This window comes from Ambystoma mexicanum, chromosome 1q, assembly GCF_040938575.1.
Source record: "Ambystoma mexicanum isolate Mex_15411 chromosome 1q, UKY_AmexF1_1, whole genome shotgun sequence".
Lineage (NCBI taxonomy): Eukaryota > Metazoa > Chordata > Amphibia > Caudata > Ambystomatidae > Ambystoma > Ambystoma mexicanum.
In genome coordinates, this window is record NC_090922.1 from 1,439,534,542 (window position 1) to 1,439,547,968 (window position 13,427).

A 13,427-nucleotide genomic window follows, 5' to 3' on the forward strand; every position below is an offset into this window, starting at 1 on the left:
TAATCTCTAGATAACAGAGGTGCTATGATCCTCTGCCAGTGCACTAGTGGTCTCCAAGCCCAGCATCCCCTCAATGTGCTCTAATTTCTAAATTACAGAAGTGTTGTGATCCTCGGCCAGTGCACTAGTGGTCTCCAGGCCCAGCATCCCCTTAATGTGCTCTAATCTCTAGATTAGAAAATGATTGATAATGTGGGATCAGTCCTTGATGGCGCGCTAGTGACCACTCTCAAATGGTTCCAGAACCTGCCTTTACAATTAGTTCTAATTAACCTGGCCGCAAAACAAAAATCCACCCCCTCAAACTTCCCACAGAGTTTGTGTATAGTATTGAAGATTGAGAATTAAGCTTCAGGGGAGTGTCTTGCGCTCGAGGTCAGTCCTTTCAAAGTAAAAATTGTTTCAAACAAACGTAGTACATGTCCAAATCATGTGAGATGTTTATTTTCCAAAAGAAGCAACAGCCGACATGTGTTTCGACCTCTGGTCGTTGTCAAGGCTGTGTATATCATAACATAGCAACATTAGTGACAATATACATAAAAGTGAAATTATCGTTAGTTCATAAAATTGAACATGAAACCATAAATCCACAAAATGAGGGAAATAAATCATACCATATTGTTTCATGTACCAGGTCAGGATTTGATGGTGGGAGTCAGAACAGGATAGGATTTCAATACCAAATGATAGAAAGAAAATATAAAGTTGCAATGAGCAAATTGGCAAAAGCTGTTCTTCCATTATATTCAATACATATTAAATTATGACCTTAAAACAGTTATTCTTGATAAATAAACACCAAGCTCATGCAGGGTTGGTGAGGGGTTCCATCTATCAGTACCTGATATGACCAAAATATAACGCAAATTTAAAAATCTAAAAAGTGTATCCTGTATATACTGAAATAATTCAAATGAAACCTACTCACCCTGAAGTTAGATCCAATGTCTTTAGCAACTACTGTTTATAATTAACTCATGAGACCAATGGGACATCAAACGGGTTTTCCGAAGAAATAATTGTTGGTAATTCTGCAGTTAATTAACATTTATATATCATTCTATGATAAACTATTTGATGACAGGGACTGTGTGTTAATACAAGTAATGATTGTCTTACCTTGTTAAGGAATAGCGAATTTACAGGCAAGATGGATTTCAATGTGCCATTTCTGGCATACGTATCTTTATGTGGCCTGCAAAATTATATGAAGATTTTTTAATAATATGATATGGCCATTAAACTTAAATCAATACCCATAGAAAATGATATGATTTTTTTTATTAATGTGCGTGGGCACAATACTCCATTCAGCAAGAATGATACCGTGTTCATTATGGTAGTGTCTTGTTAGTAAAATTTGAATAAGTGAAAAATAACATTGAAAATGTGGCCCCATATATACATAAACTGTACTTTATTCCCCCAAGTAGTCCCCTTGAGATAAACAAACCCAATTTAAATGATTAGCATCGCAAAATTCCGCACCTTCTAGTTATGGGGATAAATCCCTGATTTGTGAGGCAGTCCCTTTCGGTTCCCTCAGCAAGGCTTTTCAGCCGCGAATGCGGCTACCGCGCCACACTAAATGGTGTTCGTAACGTAATGACTTCACGCATGTACGTGACGCGTGACGTTATCAATGTAAACATGATGACGTGCATTGTCAGCGCACTATATCTGTTGTTGGCAACAAAATATATATATATATCATTATTGGTGAAGGGTAAACATAATTCCCTTGTTGGTTTCCACTCCTAATGTGATAATAGATTAATTATATTGTAGGAGAAAAAAGGACTTTTTCACGTGTACTGGGGTAAAACAATTACGTTAATATTATGGAAAATTCCCCATGTGTGGTTTATATCGGGTTACTGAAGAATGGCACCGCACAACCACCTAAGAGTGGTTTTATGACTCGCCTGTATATGGTTAAAGAAACACATGCATTTCATGGTCGCAATTCAAACCCACTTGGGTACATCTTAAAAAGCAAATTAGTTTACACTCCTGTTGCCTCAATTTGAGCATAACATTGCCTCCTCTTTTGCCTAACTTAGCCTTCATTAGTCCAATGAAACGAATATCATTGCTATTGTGCATTTGATGGCATTCTCGTGCCAATGAATGGCCATCGGTGATTTGGGGTTATTGTTTCTTAAACTGGACAGATGTTCCCTGATCCGAACTCTCAATTGTCTAATTGTGCTCCCTACATATAGCTTGCCACAGACACAAATGATAGCATACACAACATTCGTAGTGCGACAATTGATAAATTGGTTAATATTAACCACATTCCCATTCATGTCCGTGAAAGATTGACAATTGCTGTGGGCGTACTGACATTGATTGCAATTACCACATTTGAAAAACCCAATGTTTTTCTTCAACCAATGTTCTTCTGAAACATTGACTTTAGTTTCTATAAAAGACGGACTAAGTTTTTGTTTTATTGTCTGAGCTCGTGTATAGGTAAACTTCGGTTTATCAGAAAGATAGGGAGTCAAATCATTGTCCAATTTCAATATATTCCAGTGTTTATCAACCAAGCGATAAAGAATAGATGAGTCTTTTGAGAACTGAGTAATGATCGCAATGTGTTGCGATGCATGCTTCGCACTAGAGCGCTCAGAGAGTAAAATTGACTGTTTGTATTTTAGGTATTTGTTCTCTGCTTTATTAATGCATGTTGATTTATATCCTCTACTCAAGAACCTAGATCTCAAAACTTTCGTTTCTTCTTCATAATCAGAGTCCCTACTGCAATTTCTTCTGGCCCTGTAGAATTCACCAGAAGGAATATTTTCAATTGTGGAGCGTCGATTTAATTGGTGCTTGAGACAATGTTGTGCCCCAGTGCGTCCCTGCTGGTCTCCTTTTCGTGTCCTTTTTTTGGCATTTAGTTGCTTTTTTGCAACCTCTCCTGGGTTACTCATTAATATATATGGCATAAAGGACCCCTTATTGTACATCATAAGGACGCATTTACGCATACGTCCTTACCCCGCATTTGTGATCTTAATTCATAGTTGTGCAGCCTGTGCACCATTCTCTCATCAGCCTCTTGCGGTTTCTGCCTTGTACCTCTACTCAGCCTCTAGCTTCTTATCTGCAAGTAACATCTGATCATGACTCTTCTCTCTGCCACGTGCTCCCTCTGTACTCATCATACTGCATCCCCTTCTACTTATCGCACTGGCTGTCTGAATTGCCTGATGTACCCTTCCTGCCATGAGAGGGGACTGATCCAGGCTGCATATTTGGCATTTTCATAGTGCTGCCATTTTTTGAGCTTTTTAAGACCTGGAGCTGCCTTACTGTTTTGAAAGCACAAGTTGTTCCCACTATTGCCTGCTTATTTGACTTTTGTTTGGCCCTTGCAAGATGGCCACCATGGTTTTCTTTGTTGTGTAGGCAGGCTGTGCTGGACCACCTCTCCCTGTGCAGCACTCCCATTGGTTGCTGAGTGTTTTCTTGCATCCAATCAGGGACCGGTAGGCTTTAGCCGGCCCTCTCAGCTAGGCCCACTGCCTGGAACTGGTTTCTTTCATCTGCTTTTCACTGAGAGTGAGGTCCTGTTTCCACCCTCCTGGCCATCAGTTGTTTTCCTGCACATGTGGAGTTTGTGCCTGGCTGCTGGCCATTCCATTAGGTAGGTGCACTTTCTGTGCATTACTGCACCTCCAGAGGAATTATTGAACCTGAAAAATTGAAATTTGAAAAGAAAGAAGAAAGTAAACAACGAAATGTGCATACAATTGTTGGAAAGGACTGTTTTATTTGACATTTTTTGATCGTGCTGCCATTATTTGAGTTTTTTAAAACCTGGAACTGACTTGCTATTTTGAAAGCACAGGTTTTCCCCCTATTGACTGCTTATTTGATTGTTTTTTGGCCCTTCCAAGATGGCCACCATGGTTTTCTTTGTTGTATAGGCAGGCTGTGCTGTACCACCTCTCACTGTGCAGCACTCCCATTGGTTGCTGAGTGTTTTCTTGCATCCAATCAGGGACCAGCAGGCTTTAGCCAGCCCTCTCAGCAAAGGCCCACTTCCAAAGCCCCTGTCTGCTCCCTGTCCGCTTCCCGGAACGCTAATTGGGTTCCTGCACCTTAACCACAATGATGCTGCCACCTCACTCCTCTAAGAAATCCGGACTGCCTTGACTTTGCCTCCTCCAGAACTATGGGTTAGTCCCTCCTTATGGACTCAGTCCTACCACCTTGACTATCACTGTTCTTTCTGCTTGCTACTTCGATGTTGTCATCCTGATGCGCAGTGCTTCCTAAAACCCTTTGCTAACATCTAAATCCAAGATTGAAAAGTCAAATCTTGCTGTTTTTGCTTTGTGCTAAAAAGTAAAATCTTGCTGCCCATTGCGAAATTCTCTGTATTTTGCTTGTATACTGATGCTTCTCTGTAACTTGCCAGCCCAGTGACCTCACCACTCTCTTTTGTCCCAGACCTACCTGCCTTAGCCCCCCAGTATCCCCATCCTCTCCTCACTTCCATCCCTATGGCGCTTTCTGTTCCTTCTATCTTTTCCAACAGCTTCTCCATTGACTATCCTTCTCTTCTCACTAAGTCTGGTAAGAAGAAGTTCAAAAAGGATATCTTGGCCTCTAACCCTGGTCTTCCTATCGCCGACACCGACTCCAATGCTTCCTCCAGACAGACCCTCACCAACATCCTCTTTGTCGTTCCTTCGCCAGATCTATGGACTCCTCATATGATCTCTGTGCTCTGTCCTATCTCTGCCTCTCCCATTAATGGTGGCACTCGCTGGGAAGTTCCCATGGCTTCCTTCGACTCCTCTAAAGTCATCATTAATGTCTACCTAAATGACACTGTCATGGTCCGAGGCCCTCAGGCCAATCTCCTCCTCTTTGATAGGCGCTTCCCTCACCTCATCAATTTCTTCTCATCTCCTGCTGTCCCCTCCTCTCCCCCTTGGCTACCTTGCCCTCTGCCTCCTCCTCCTCTGCCCCTCCTAGGGCTCTTTCTCCTCCGCAGGGCATACCTCTGATCTGTACCCCTCCCCGGAAGGTCTTTAAGGCTAGCAACCTTCTTCATATTGCCACTCTCAACTCTCGCTCTGCTGCCAAACACTCCTCTGACATCTGCCACCTCCTTCAAGAACTAGACCTTGATGTCCTTGGTCTTACTGAGACATGGTTCATGGCCACCTCTGTCACAAGCTTTGACACTCTCCTCCCTGATGGCTACAAGATCCTCTCTGCACCCTGATCCTCCCGGTCCGGTGAGGGGGGGGTAGCCCAGATCTTTCCTGAGTGGATTCCTGCCTCTATCCCCACTCAGACCTACTCCTCTTTTGAATGCCTTGCATGTATTCTCTCTCTCTCTCACCTACCCATTCTCTTACTGTGGCTACCATCTACCGGCCTCCTGGTCAAATCACCTAATTTCTCTCTGAGTGGGTGGACCTCTCCTCCTCCCTCCTGGCCTCTACCACTCAACTCCTCCTCCTCCTCTGTGACCTCAATATATATTTAGGCTCTCCTTGCTCCTCTTCTGTACTCTTCTGTGACCTCTGCGACTCCCTCTCCCTGTTCATCCGCCCCTCTGGCCCGACTCACTTTGCAGGACACACACTCGATGTCTTGATCTTCTCTGACCTCCCACTCTCTATCCCTCTGACCACTCCTCTCTCCTGGAACGATCACTCCCTCCTCTCCTCTCATCTCTCCCTCTCTTCCTCCCAAGCCAAGCCTACCCCAACACTGCCACCTACCTTCCTGGACATCCGGCCCATGAAGTGTGTGTCAGTTGAGGCTTTTGCTGACACTTTCTCTCCCCCCGCCCTCCCCTCCACCTCTGGCTGTCTCTCATCCAGACACAGCCCTGTCTCTGCCCTACCCTTCAATTTATGATACTCGTGATGCTCTTGCCCCTGTCATGAGGATCCGTTTGAGTCCAAAGCCAAGTGCAATTCCTGGTATGACTCTGACCTAGCTACACTTAAACGTAAGTGTAGGGTGGCTGAGAGGAAAGCTTCCTATTCATCCTCTGACAAACTGGCCTGTCGCCTGCTACAAAAGCAATACCGACTCTCTTTCCTCACCAAGAAGGGAGTCCACATTCAAGCTCGTGTCTCTGCGGCATCTAACAACTCGGCCGAACTCTTTAAAATCTGCTGCAGTCTCTACCCCTCCTGTTGCCTCCCAGGCTCTTTGCAATGCCCTTGCCTCTCACTTCATTAAAAGAAAACATGACATCCTGTCCACCCTTTCCACCCCACCCCTCCTCTCCCCTCTCCATCTGTGCTTGCCAACCCTCATTTAGCCACCCCCCACCATCCTTCCCGTCCTTTCCTCTTTTCTCCCCTAACGAGGTCGCTAGAGAAGTCCGATCTATGAAAGCCTCGTCAAAACAGGTTCATCCCTGTTTCTCTAAAACCATCAAGGACCTCATTGACAACCTCACCCTTGATGATTTTTGCAACCACTCCTTTGCCTCAGGATCCTTCCCCTCCCCTCTGAAACACTCCCTTGTGCATCCTTTTCTCAAGAAACCCACAGCTGATCCTCCTTGTCCAGCTAACTATCACCCAATTTCCATTACTGCCTTTCTGGGCAAACTCCTGGAAAGGTTTTGTTGTGTATCAACTGTCCTGATTGTCTTGACTGCCGTGTAGGTAGAAGAAACCTCTGGCCACAAGTGTCGCACAGAGATAGTCCAAACCACTCTCTGTACAACCTTCGAGGCCACAGGTGGGAGATGTTCTTCCGGAGATGCGGACTACTGGGAACCCTTGGGCCACTGTAAAGAAACACTGGTTAAGTACTTAGCCAGAACAACATCCACAAACCAATCAACAAGAAAATGGAATGGTCTTACCAAGGGTTAACAGTAGAGGTTCAGTTGAACCTATGGAGGGGTTCCGGGACCCACCAGTGTCTCGCTTCCAATAGTGGGTGAAAGTTCAGGAGGATATATGGAGGTCCGAGTGCGCCGGGCCCACCTGTAGTTGGAATCCGAACAAGAAATCCAAGAAACGTAGTGCCAAGGGGTGTAGCAGAATGGAAGTCCAAAAAACTGTCTGTGATCCGTAGCAAAAGTTTCAAAATCCAAGGGTCAATAATCAGGGGAATCCAAAACAGTCCGTGAAACAATCCGAGGTCAGTTTCCACAAGATCCAAACCAAAGGCAGACGTAGCGCCCAACAGTGTCCAGGGTAAACAGCTGTGAAGCAATGAACACTGTGATGCGAGCATTTAAATAGTGGTGCTACAAGTGTTTTCCGGTCACGTGACCAGCGCCCGCATCACGTGATCGAGTTCCAGCAACACGTGAGCGGGACGCGTCAGTCACCCGACGAGGAAGCAGGAAGCGAGGCCGATCTCGCAGCCGCCACGGAATATGCCAATGAAACCGGTGTCCTCGAAGGCGGTCGGACAGCTGACACAATCGCCTTGGCATATGGGAGGTTGCGGAAAACACACGTGGGTCCCGGATCCGGGCAAGTGGATGGGCAGGAGTAGGGGTAAGGATATCGGAGGTTTGGGGAGGGACATTAGAGACATCGGGAATCCTGCGGGATGTGACAGGTTTGCCATCTCTCAGCTTAACCTTCATTCCAATTCTGTTAGCTGTCTCCATGGCATGGAAACTGCTCTCCTGAACATCCGTGAAGATCTGCTCTCCAACCTTGACTCTAACATTCCCTCCGTCCTCATCCTCCTCAATCTCTCTTCTGCCTTCGACACGGTCAACCATACCATCCTGCTCAATTGTCTCTGTGAAAACCTGGGTATCACTGATCAGGCTCTGGTCTGGCTGACCTCTTTCCTCTCTGATCGACCCTCCCAGGTCCAACTGGTGTCCTTCCTATCATCTATCTTACTCTCTACCTGTGGTGTTCCCCAGGGGTCTAACCTCTTGCCCTGGCTTTTCAACCAATACCTGGCAACTCTCGCCCACTGCATTGCCATTTTCTGCTCAAATTTCCAGTGCTACGCTGATGGCACTCAACTCATTTTCAGGCTGCCCTCAGCCACCTCCTCTCCCTCTCTGCTCTCTGATTGCCTAACTGCCATTCAAGATTGGTGTGCCGCCAATGATCGTTGTCTGAATGCCAGCAAGACGGAGATCCTCCTCATCGGCACACCTTCCCCATCCTTTCCCCTCACTATCTGCCGGCTTACCTTGGCCCTCCTCCTATCGCCACCTGCGAGGCTAAGAACCTCAGGGTAATCTTCGACTCCACCCTTTTCTTCTCCGCCCACATCTCTGAGGTCTCTAAAATGTCAAACTTCCTACTGCACCTCCTCAGAGCTACTATGCCTTTCCTCTCCTTCCCCCAGAAGCTCATGGTATCCCAAGCTCTGGTTCTCTCTAGGTTGGACTATTGTAACAGCCTCTTTCTAAATCTACCTGCCTCTACTCTGCGCCCTCTGCAACTAATCCAGAACAGGACTGCAAGACTTGTCCTTGGCCTCAAGCCCTGGGATCGTATCTCTCCAGCTCTGAAATCTCTCATTGGCTCCCAGTGGATGCGAAGATTAAATTCAAAACCCTCTGCATTGTCCACAAGGCTTTCTGGGGCCTGGGTCCAAAATACCTTCAGCTATCCCTCTGCAAATACCTCCCCTCTCGAGCTCTTCGCTTCTCTACCTCGAACTCCCTCAGGGTCAGTAGTCGTTTTTCAAAGAAACAAGCTGGGGCTAAATCTCTGTCTTCGGCTGGGGTCTCCCTTTGGAACAGCCTCCCTGCCACTCTAAAACTTGAGGAGAACCATATCCGGTTCCGGAAGCACCTCAAGACCTTCCTCTTTTCTTCTGCCTTCGCTCACCCTCTCCCCTGCTGATCTGTTCTCTCTTGGCACAGTGCACCTGGCCACCCTCTGTCCTCCGGGCCCAGGTACCTGCTCACCTTGCCACCCTCCCGCACTGCCTCCAGGCCATCCCTTGCACTGGGGTCTGTATCTGTACCCATACTTTATCTGACTTACTTGTGTCTACTGGATTGCCACCTGCAGCCCCTCCAGGCCATCCCTTGCACTGGGGTCTGTATCTGTACCCATACTTTATCTGACTTACTTGTGTCTACTGGATTGCCACCTGCAGCCCTGCTCTGTACTTTTTCTGACTTACTTGTGTCTACTGGATTGCCACCTGCAGCCCTGCCTGTATTTTATATGACTTACCTGTGTCTACTGGATTATCACCTGCAGCCCTGCACTGTATTCTATTTGACTTACCTGTGTCTACTGGATTGTCACCTGCAGCCCTGCTCTGTGTTTTATCTGACTTACCTGTGTCTATTGGATTGTCACCTGCAGCCCTGCTCTGTACTTTATCTGACTTACCTGTGTCTACTGGATTGCCACCTGCAGCCCTGCCCTGTATTTTATCTGACTTACCTGTGTTTACTGGATTGTCACCTGCAGCCCTGCACTGTATTCTATTTGACTTACCTGTGTCTACTGGATTGTCACCTGCAGCCCTGCTCTTTGCTTTATCTGACTTACTTTTGTCTACTGGATTGTCACCTGCAGCCCTGCTCTGTATTTTATTTGACTTACCTGTGTCTACTGGATTGTCACCTGCAGCCCTGCTCTGTATTTTATTTGACTTACCTGTGTCTACTGGATTGTCACCTGCAGCCCTGCACTGTACATTATTTGACTTACCTGTGTCTACTGGATTGTCACCTGCGGCCCTGCTCTGCGCTTTATCTGACTTACCTGTGTCTACTGGATTGTCACCTGCGGCCCGGCTCTGCGCTTTATCTGACTTACCTGTGTCTACTGGATTGTCACCTGCGGCCCTGCTCTGCCCTTTATTTGACTTACCTGTGTCTACTGGATTTTCACCTGCAGCCCTGCACTGTACTTTATCTGACTTACCAATGGCCACAGGACTGTCACTCGCAGCCCTACACAGACCTGACTGTTCACCACTAATGTTTTCAGCATTTACCTGTACCTGCATATCTGTTGTTGCCTCCTGGACCACAGGGTGAGGCTTTCCAAACTTGTGCACCCTCTCCAATGTCTTTCTTCATTTCCATACCATGCTGGATATGAACCTGCTCGTTTGCACTTAATGTACCTTTCCCCTGCCTCCCTCCTAGCATTCTCCCTCCTCCCCATACTGCTCTCCCCTCCTCCCCCTCTCACCTCATTTCTGTTACTGCACTTGCACGACCCGAATTTTCTCCTGACCTAGTAGGAATTTTACTGTGTGTCCTTCTTTTCCTTTCTCCCCAACTTACTCCCCCCACCTCTCACACTACCCTAATTTATGTAACTGCAATTGCATGTTCCGAATTGTCTCACGACCTAGTAGGATCGTTATTGTTTGTTTTCCTTCTTCATGTTCCTCCCCTTCCTTTTCTTGATGCGCCTTGACACACAATTCTGCTGTATAGTTGTATTACAAATACCTAAGAAATAAAATAAATAAATAAATAAATAAATAAATAAATAAATAAATAAATAGTGATGTCACAACTAGCTTGTATCAAGAACATTATTTACAGGTGTTTACACTGGTATTGCAGGCTGCCATGTGTTATATCATGATTACCTATAGGTGAAAAGAATAAATAGCACCTTATGCACTTTCTAATTCTACCTGTCTTAATCCCCTACCCACTGCCCGCTACAGGCACATCACAAAGACATCAATACTAATGGCAGTAAAAGTATGGGGTCACATTTACTCTCAGGTTTAGAGATCCGTAACACCTGCAAAATGAAATGGTATAGGTTTAGTGTGTGCATAATGTTGTACTTGCTAACCAGTAGACGTGACCTTTTTTTAAACAAGAAAACCCCCAAATACATGAGGCAGAATGGTGGGAGGAGGTCTGAAATCTGGAAGGAACGCGAGAGGATCACAAAGAAGGGGTCAGTGCATTGCAAGAGACTGCATGCGCTATCCACTTTGCTGATAAACTGGTCCTCACTGCAAAGGTGTGCGTTACAGCAGTGGCACAGGACGATGGTAGAAGGGTGGAGGGAGCCTGGGCAGAGTTGAAGGCCGACGTGAATGCCAAGGTGGTGGTTGAATGTCGTCTCAGGGGAACTGTAGCTCACCCTGAGGACAGAGCAGCACATGAAGTAGTAGCAAACGAATACTTCCCAGTTTTCCCACAGTTCTGTGTGAGCCCATAATCATTGCAATGCATCTGGGAAGCCAGGGCCTTTGGTACATTTCCTAGAGTAGAACAGACCCGCCATGGCCAAAGTCCAAATGGCTATATGTTCACAGCTTACTCCCATTTAAGGTAAATGTTCTTGTTTTTTATTTTTATTTTAATGCTGCACGTTTCAAACACCATATGTACAGCACATCATAACAACAGACGGAAATGATTGTGTTCCCGGCCAACAATGACGCTACTGCCTGGTCTATGCTGGCAGCAGAAGATGCCAACGCAGTCTGCCCTGATGTGGTTCATAAACAGAAGCTTGAAAACAGAATTTGGTGAACGATGGAACCTCTATTTCAGGATTCCTCACTGGCCGCACAACTAGAAACCCTGCGTAGAAGAAAGCAGAACCATATATTGTAAAGTTCCATGTCTACCTAGCAATCAAAGTGCACACATACAACATGGCAGCCCAGGCTTTTCTAAAATACCTGTTGCTGTACAGTAACAAACCATTTCACTCATTGTTTAGAATGTTTGCATGTGCTTTCTCACTGATCCTCATCTGCCTCTTTACCTTTCTCGGCTGTTTTCGCTTGGAACTAAATGTTACATCCGTTTTTGTGCCCACAGAAACGTATATTGGCTGTTTTGCTCATTTTTCAGGGAGCCAACATTATTTTCCTCTTTGCTCCAGTTCCCCATCTTTCACGATTGCAAGGTACCTTTCAAATATATTGTTATGGCATGGGCCTGCCTCTTACAGGTGGAACACAAGAGCAATCAGTTACATTATCGTCAGCTCGGAAATCACATGTTGAGGGTAACGCAAGTGCAGTTTTCATGTAGAGAGAAAATCCATTATGCACTGTTCCCCATCCCAGTATGAAACATGCAATACAATCCAGCAGACATGTACATTATGCACTGTTCCCCATCCCAGTATGAAACATGCAATACAATCCAGCAGACATGTACATTATGCACTGTTCCCCATCCCAGTATGAAACATGCAATACAATCCAGCAGACATGTACATTATGCACTGTTCCCCACCCAGTATGAAACATGCAATAAAATCCAGCAGACATGTACATTATGCACTGTTCCTCATCCCAGCATGAAACATCTAATACAATCCAGCAGACATGTACATTATTCACTGTTCCCCATCCCAGCATGAAACATCTAATACAATACAGCAGAAATGTACATTATGCACTGTTCCCCATCCCAGTATGAATAATGCAATACAATCCAGCAGACATGTACGTTATGCACTGTTCCCCATCCCATTATGAAACATGCAATACAATGCAGCATACATGTACGTTATGCACTGTTCCCCACCCCAGTATGAAACATGCAATACAATCCAGCAGACATGTACATTATGCACTGTTCCTCATCCCAGCATGAAACATCTAATACAATCCAGCAGACATGTACATTATTCACTGTTCCCCATCTCAGCATGAAACATGCAATACAATCCAGCAGACATGTACATTATGCACTGTTCCCCATCCCAGTATGAAACATGCAATACAATCCAGCAGACATGTACATTATGCACTGTTCCCCACCCCAGTATGAAACATGCAATACAATCCAGCAGACATGTACATTATGCACTGTTCCCCATCCCAGTATGAAACATGCAATATAATTCAGCAGACATGTACATTATGCACTGTTCCCCATCCCAGTATGAAACATGCAATACAATCCAGCAGACATGTACATGATGCACCGTTCCCCATCCCAGTATGAAACATGTAATACAATGCAGCAGACATGTACATTATGAGTGTTCCCCATCCCAGTATGAAACAAGTAATACAATCCCAGCAGACATGTACATTATGCACTGTTCCCCATCCCAGTATGAAACATGCAATACAATCAGCAGACATGTACATTATGCACTGTTCCCCATCCCAGTATGAAACATGTAATACAATCCCAGCAGACATGTACATTATGAGTGTTCCCCATCCCAGTATGAAACAAGTAATACAATGCAGCAGACATGTACATTATGCACTGTTCCCCATTGCAGCATGAAACATCTAATACAATCCAGCAGACATGTACATTATGCACTGTTCCCCATCCCAGCATGAAACATGCAATACAATCCAGCAGACATGTACATTATGCACGGTTCCCCATCCCAGCATGAAACATCTAATACAATCCAGCAGACATGTACATTACGCACTGTTCCCCATCCCAGCATGAAACATGTAATACAATCCCAGCAGACATGTACATTATGCACTGTTCCCCAGCAGACATC